Source organism: Haplochromis burtoni, unplaced genomic scaffold (genome assembly GCF_018398535.1).
Source record: "Haplochromis burtoni strain Fernald_Lab_line unplaced genomic scaffold, NCSU_Asbu1 Contig_247, whole genome shotgun sequence".
Classification (NCBI taxonomy): domain Eukaryota; kingdom Metazoa; phylum Chordata; class Actinopteri; order Cichliformes; family Cichlidae; genus Haplochromis; species Haplochromis burtoni.
The window spans coordinates 810894-818892 of record NW_024582608.1 but is presented as its reverse complement, the minus strand read 5'-3'; positions in this window follow the sequence as shown (position 1 = coordinate 818892).

Sequence of the window (7999 nt, the reverse complement as noted above, 5' to 3'; positions counted from 1 at the left end):
TATGACAGCTGGCAGCATATACATTCTGATAAAACCCTGTAAAGAAAGTAATTTCCAAGCAAAAGTACTTCCAAATTGCCCATATTGTCCACACTGGATCCAAGGATATTTATGCTATGACCTTCAAGAATTAGGCAGTGTTCATCGACTGTGTACCCTACTAGCTTACAGCAGCAAAACTGAAGCCAGAGCCATTGTTTGGAAGAAAAGAATTTAATAACCGCAAACAGGCTGAATTTGCTCCACATAAATCCAGTTGTATTGCTATAAACAATGGATTATATCCTGCTGATATGGTGACTGAATACTGAAGTATCACCTTCTTGCTGTACAAATTCAGAAGAGAATAGCAAGTAGAATGTCTACAGATAACTTGTCATGAGTGTTTCTCATTACTTGCTGCGAAAAATGTCTTTTCATGAAAACAAAACTAAATACGGTTTAACTGGGTTGAAAATAAACAAACAAAAAACAAACAAGGGTGCTCTATGTGCCTCTGCATGTCTGTGACTCTTATGAATGGGTGAGTTTGAAATAGCATTTCCAGAGTAGTCGGGAAATAATTCCACATGAAAGCCCTCACTAGCAATTTAATAGAATAGGATGCATTTGATGATGTAAGCCAAATAAATTAGTCTTCTGTTGTCTGGAATTAAATATAGCCATGAATTGCAACAAGCTTAAGACCTCTCTTGATTTAGGATGCTTGGCCGGCAAGTGAAAAGCCCATAAATGTAATCGAATGATGGTAAAACAGCAACTTTTAATTATATTACATAACTGCCATTATATAAGGCAACACTGCAGATAAATTGAATGTATATACGACATAAAAAGGAAAGTGTTTTTTGACATTTTAAAGACTAGTAAACGTATTTAGGTTTGGCAGAAAAGGTGTTATTTATGATTAGGAAAAAGCATGTCTCCACCCCAGCAGATTTCAATAAGTCAATAAAGAAATCAAAGAATAAAGAGGTAAAGTTTTCGGGAGACAGGCTTAATAACATTGTAGCCACTGGCTAGAATTATACAATACTTTATACAAGAAAATCCCATTTTTTATTCAGATTTATATTTCCCTATAGTTTTGTATTCAATACTGTACAAGTGGTTTTATATTCTGCATACTTTCTGTACACTGCATCCCTGCTGCATCTGTTCCTATTCCTGCAGAAGCTCCAAGTTCTTATATGCCCTTCTATCAGCTCAATGTCATTTTTTCCCTCTTTTATGCACATCTTTTTCTGTCTGTTGCCTTCTTTCATATCACTGTAGTCCCTTCCACAAATTCCCAACTTTTTCCACTTCGATTTTCTCAGTAATTACTCTTGTTTTTTTCATTTGTCTTCCATCTATTTTTTTCCCCTTTCTCTCATATCCTATATTTTTCTCTGACTTACTCTGTCTCTTGACCCTCACTTACTCTTGTTGATCATCTCTTCCTTTTAATCTATCTTTTTAAATGCCCTTCTGCAACCTCTCCTTCTCCCATGCTACACCGCTCCTCCTCTTATTTCAGTTACTTGTGCTGTCTGCCCACTGTACCTCATTTCAGTATTGGCAAAAGTTGACTTCTTCTGCAGAGGAACAAGCAAAAAGCCTTCAAAACAATAAGGAACACGATGAGAGGGAAAATAAACATATAAACAGAATCCACGGTAGCTTCGTATCTAGTTTATCAAAGTACATTTAAATGTGAATGAGATAAAGGACAAAGGCCTTTGTGCTGTGATGCAAGTTGGAAAAAAAAAAAGACAGTATGATGATGACATAATAATTGCCTGAAGAATAGTCCCATTCTTATCCCTACCATCAACCAGTCTGTCTTCTGGGCTGACAAGTCTTGCCTTCAGCTGCTTCCATGATCATTATCTGATGCCCAGTGTACTGCAGCATTCAACCAAGACTTAAAAGCTCATTCACAAAGGTGGCTGTGCAAATCTTACATGACTAACATTATTCGCTTTTCAAAAGAACAGCTTGTAGGCTAAAGTCTGCATTGCGCCGCTTCCACAAGTAGGTATGGTCAAGGGCAGTTGTTTTTGGGCAACATTATAACTGTAAATGTTAATATCTCCCAACAGGAGCTTATTTTATAATACTGAAATATGATCCTAAAACTTGTCTGTGGGGTTGTTTTGTGTTTTCAGAATTTTATGGAAATCTCATACAGATCAATAGTATTCATCTGAAAACAGTGCTACCGTCTACGGAGGCTAAAATGAAAAAGCACAGTTCTTGTGCTTAATTTGAGGTTGAATATCACTGGCACAGTCCGTAGTTCTGAAAGTTAAAAAAGTATTTCATACATGTATTATGCTTATGTCATACATTTTACATTTCCTCAGGGAAATAAGAAAGCCTCTATTGATCAAGCTTGACTATGGATGATTTATTCTAGTTGTCCAAAACAATTGTTTTGGGACTATAGAACCCAGTCCAGCAAGGATACATTTGTATATGGTGGCCATTCCAAATGAATTTCACTTATTTCTGCACCTGATTCTCTGCTGATGCATTCATCAATTTCTTTCTTAGTCTTTAGGTTGTCAGTCAGACTACTATTCCACATTGTGCAAACAGTGGCAATGACTTCAAGTTGATGTTGAACACATACAGACATCTTTGTAGCACATTTTGAGGTGACCAATGACTCTCCACCATGATGCTGGCTCTTCATTTATGACACCTCAGCCTGAGAGCATATTCACTGCCTTCCCAGTGAATATGCTAGGAAGGGAAGACCGGCCCACTTTTTGCTGATGGCCAGCCCAAAGTGATTGGAGGCCTTCAAGAAGTAGTTTAGCGACCCGAGGTTTTGGCTGGATGTGTTACAGCTGCTAACAGTAGGGACTCCACGCCACATGTGCTTGTCCTGACTCTGTGATGGGCAGTTTGGGTGATTGAAAAACATGCTGCTCTCAGTCAGGTAGAGCTCTGTTGCAGTGCCAAAGAGTTGCCTTAGGGTAGAGTGAAGAGTGTTTGAGCAAGCACACATTCTTGTTTGAAGCCTCTGCTGACAGTGAAGGGCCACGAGGAGCTGACAGCTAATTGCACTGAATTAATAAATCATGAAAATCATATGACTTAATGAGAAAGATGAAAGGAATGTATAGGGTCATCTGCTGCTCTCTGCACAGCTTCAGAAGTTGGCAAAGTGCACTTAGACTAGTGTAAACACATTCATCCAGCTGTTGCAAATGGGTCAAAAGAAACCAGCAAAAAGTGGCTGAGGTGCCAAAATTATCCTAATTTTTGCACTTTTATGGTGCACTGCTTGATCATGCCTGGTAGAATATTGGCAGCTCATGACAAATGCATGGCTCTTGTAAGGGTCATCATTTGAGTGCGGTGTGGTGTGGCAGACAGTTAAAGCATGAACACTTGCAGAAGTAACGATGCACTCAGTAGTAGTGCTTCATAAGCCATGTTGTTGCTGTCTTGTTTACCATGCTCACCAGGCTGTTCCTCGCAGCAAAGTCTATTCAGTGATCTCACAGGTCTTTCCACATTTAACACAGCTGTTTTTCTGAAAGCCATGCCGAAGCCTTGGTGGGCAACTTTCAAATATTTTTTTAAAAACAAAATACACAAAATTGCAATTTCTAGGCAAAAAGGGAGGTTCAAGCACTTTTTATCCAAAATATAATATTCTTAACTAAATCAATCCATAGTGTGTGATGTGAAAGGGGTTTTACACTATCCCATTAAGAGATAATAATCATGTCTGATTATAAAACCAAAACTTTGGTTTACTGATACCACTTAGAGCAAGAGTCAAAAGTTTAGACATACTCACCCATTCATGGGAATAAAGGGCACGTGGAAACTGGTGTTTGCAGTATAAAGAATCTATGAACACAAAGCAAATTATCAAGCAGCATTCACTGTCCATTTGCTAGTCATATTTTGTGGAACTTTGTTAGAATTCTTTATTTTGGATTATGACAACCATAATTGGCCACAATGGGGGATGGAAAAGTAAAAAAAAGAAAAAGAAAAAGTTAGCAACAGAAGGACAGGGAGAGAAAAATAGAGAAGAGAGGAGGGATTGAGAGAACGTCCAGTATACTTTAGACAGTAATTTGAGGGGTTTGGAGATTAAGGAATTGCACCAAACCACACTTTTGTAAGATGTCAGGGTTGTTCCAGATGGGTGTACATTTGCATGGGATTAGTGAAGACTTGGTCATTTTTAGAAACATCCACTATGCTGTCAGAGATGAGCTTATATTAGTGCTTTTAAAGCATACATGTCATCTGAGCTAATGAATAGTAGGTCCAAAATCTCAATATATAGTCTACGTCTATCCAGGGCTCATGTAAGAGGTTTTAACTATCTTGAAATGTATTTTAGCCTGTTGGCTCTGAAGTAATGGTAAAAGTTAGGCAGATCTAGTCCTCCTCTATCCTTGGTCCTCTGTAGCTTTTTTAAACTTATACCAGGGTTTTATATTTCCAAAGAAATTTAGAGATAAAATTCCGAGTCTAGAGATCGGAAATGAAATTAAATGAATGAAAAAATTTTTTCATGAAGAACCTTTTGCAATTAATGAAACTCACAAAAGAAACCATATGGTAAATGGCCTGTATTTGTATAGCGCTTTACTAGTCCCTAAAGCACTTTACACATCCAGTCATCCACACACACATTCACACATGGTGATGGCAGCTACATTGTAGCCACAGCCACCCTGGGGCGCACTGACAGAGGCGAGGCTGCCGGACACTGGCGCCACCGGGCCCTCTGACCACCACCAGTAGGCAACGGGTCAAGTGTAGGGGTGGGTTTTGATAATCGATTTATCGATTAAAATCGATTCTGGCTTGGATAACATGATATTGATTCATTAAAATCCTGAATCGATTTTTTAAATATTCATTTATTTTGCCCGAAACGCCAGAATCTCAGGTTAAACCTCACAAAATTTCAACAACCACCAAACAGCTAAAACAGTAAATGAGAGCAGGAACACAGATTCTGCACAGAGACGTAAACACACAGCGCGGACCCGTGGATCAGTGAGATGTGGCTTTCTCACCCAACGGCACGGACACGGTCGGGGCTGAAAGCCGACAGCTCGCTGATTCCGATGTTTCGGCAGGTCCGCGCTTTGTGTTTACCTCGTTTTTGCGCTGATTCTAAAGCTGTTAGTTTTATCTCTCTCCAAACATTATTGACCGAACCAGCAGCCAAATAAGATCCAAACTACGCTTCACATAAACATCGTCATGAATTCCCTCTGACTATTGCTGTTTTGCTTCCACCACAATAAAATCTCACTTCATGCACAGCTCTCTCTCTCTCTCTCTCTCTTGCTTTCTCTGTATACTTCAAGAACAGTTTCCCGTCTAAAAATCTGTTTTCTGCATTATTTGCTTACTTGTTACGCACAAGTCTACCGTTGTTTACAGCGCTGTCAGGCGCTGTTTTTTTTCCCTTTTACTTACTTCTGAAAAGAAAACCTAATTTCTGCCGTTCAATAGGCTTCTGAACAAATGTAAACTTTTTAAAATTATACAAAATGCAAAACGCTGAGCCGTGTCTGTAATAAAACCGCTGTAACTTCAGAGGTAATGTTCATATGTTGATTAATGGTTTTCTTTTGTTTTTGATGTACTGCAGATATTTTTATAAAATCCCAGGCCAGGAAAATCACCTTCATGTTTTTCTGTGTTTTATCTTCAGCTACTTTGACACAAAGACATCTGTTGTGATGGTCACACCTTGGATAAAGTCTTGTGAGTGTCAGCTTCCTTTTTATAGATACAAAAATATGTAAATGTACTGACCTGAATTATAATATTTCTGACTGTCTGAGGCAAAATTTCCCAGATTTAAATCGAATCGAATTGAATTGAATCGAATCGCTGATCGAATCGATTTGGGACCTTGTGAATCGGAATCTAATCGATTCTAGAAATCATTGACGATACCCAGCCCTAGTCAAGTGTCTTGCCCAAGGACACACCGACCGAGACTGTCCAAGCCAGGGCTCGAACCGGCAACCTTCCAAACCATAGCACTGAAAAGGTCTGCCAAATACTTATTCATTAAGACCTATATAGAAACAAAAAAATTTCTGTATGACAATCACTTTCCGTCATGTACGAATTATTAAAAACACCAAACAAACAAACAAACAAAAAAACCCCAAAACAGTAACGTCCTTGCCCTAAACCTCTATGACAGAGGCATTTACTTTCAGGTGGTGCAGAATGTGAAGTAATTATCTTTTTCCCCCAATTGCATTTCTTTTCTGTTTATGTATTCATTTATTCATTTCAGTTGAAGGAGAAAAACAAATCTCAGATCCTGATACCTGGCCAAGCAATCTATGGAGTCTTCCAAAGGGTAATTGGGGAAAGAGAGACAGGAGGCAATTCAAGAGAGTGAGAAGCTGAAGCAAACACGAGCAAGCAGAGAGAGAGAGAGAGAGAGAGCTAATAGAAATCTCAGGAGATGTGGGTCGCTGATATGGCCATTGCTTAAGAATTTAGGCCCTGAAGAATTGGACGTGACACAACTTGGATGTGTGCGAGAAAGATTCCTCCTTTTCTTCTCCGTGAACCAAAGTCTTCATCATCTCAATGTGGAGGATGTTAACTTCAATGAGAAATAGAGATTTAGTTTAGAAATGCCTTAAATTTATAATCATGTACTCCAGGCACAGTGTTAATCTTATTGTTTTCTTGTGGTAACACAATACATTGTTGAGGCTGATAATGTCATTATTGGCGAATGACAAAATCCATTTACTTTATGTATAACTCCACTACTTGTATTCTTAAAATGTGACTCTGAGAGTTTGCAACTTGACTGTTCTGATTTATTCAGTTTTGTTTCTCTGCAGTCACAATAGATGGTAGCCACTGAGGGCCATTCTAAATGATTGCCTGAGACATTTATCAAGTTCCACTTATATTACCAAAAATGGAAGCTGGTTTCTTAACAGCAACATGATATGTGCCCTTTAAGGGTATTTAGCAATGATGATGTCTGAGATTGATTGTTTTGATTTAAGAAAGTTAATAATCACTTTCCTCATTTGCCTTTTTTTCAGGCAACACTACAAACAATTAATGGACAGACTGTTAAATGCACCTCCAAATGAAGTTTCTAGGGAAGCTAGCAGACAAAGAAGGATGCATTGGCTTTGTACTTGTGACAATTACCGTGCAGAAAATGCTTTTATTAAATCCCAATACGTGCCTTAAACCGTGATTAAGTAAAAACACTGCATGTGCAATGGATGCTTAAACTTTAAACACAATTCATCCAGTGCCTAAGACTGAATGGAACTTGTCCAAATGTCCATCATTTCCTCGCCTAACAACCCCATTTTTAATCTGTGCTTTTGAGTGGAAGGTGACACAAACAGAGAGCGGGAAGAAGATGAGAACTATGCAGAGAGACACAGAGAGAGGGAAAAATTGTTCTTCTTTCTGCTCTCTTGCCAGGGAGAAGCAGCTTTATTACATAACAGCCTGAGGACTTGGCAGCTCACATGCTTTTAAGGAAGAAGCGCACGTTCCCCTGCACCTGAAGTCTCATGGCACGGTGGGAGAAGACGAGGATGAGGTGGAGGCTTGTGAGCAGAGGCAGCGAGAGCAGAGAGGGAATATTCAGGAGAAAACATGCTGAAGAACATAGCTGTTCTTGCCAGATAGTCACAAGCAAATAATATTACTTCACAATTGCACAGGTGATGCCTGCAGCTTTATGAACACGAGTTATTAGACACTCTTGGAATGAAAACAGGTTACAGTGACAGGATGCTTATTTTGAGAAAGATCTTTTTTATCATGTTTTTATCATTTTTATCATATCATATCAAAAGCAGTGGTTTTGTTTGTATGCTAACACTTGCTAGTTAGCAATAAACACAATAAAAGGCCTCAAAATCTATCTATCTATCTATCTATCTATCTATCTATCTATCTATCTATCTATCTATCTATCTATCTATCTATCTATCTATCTATCTATCTATCTATC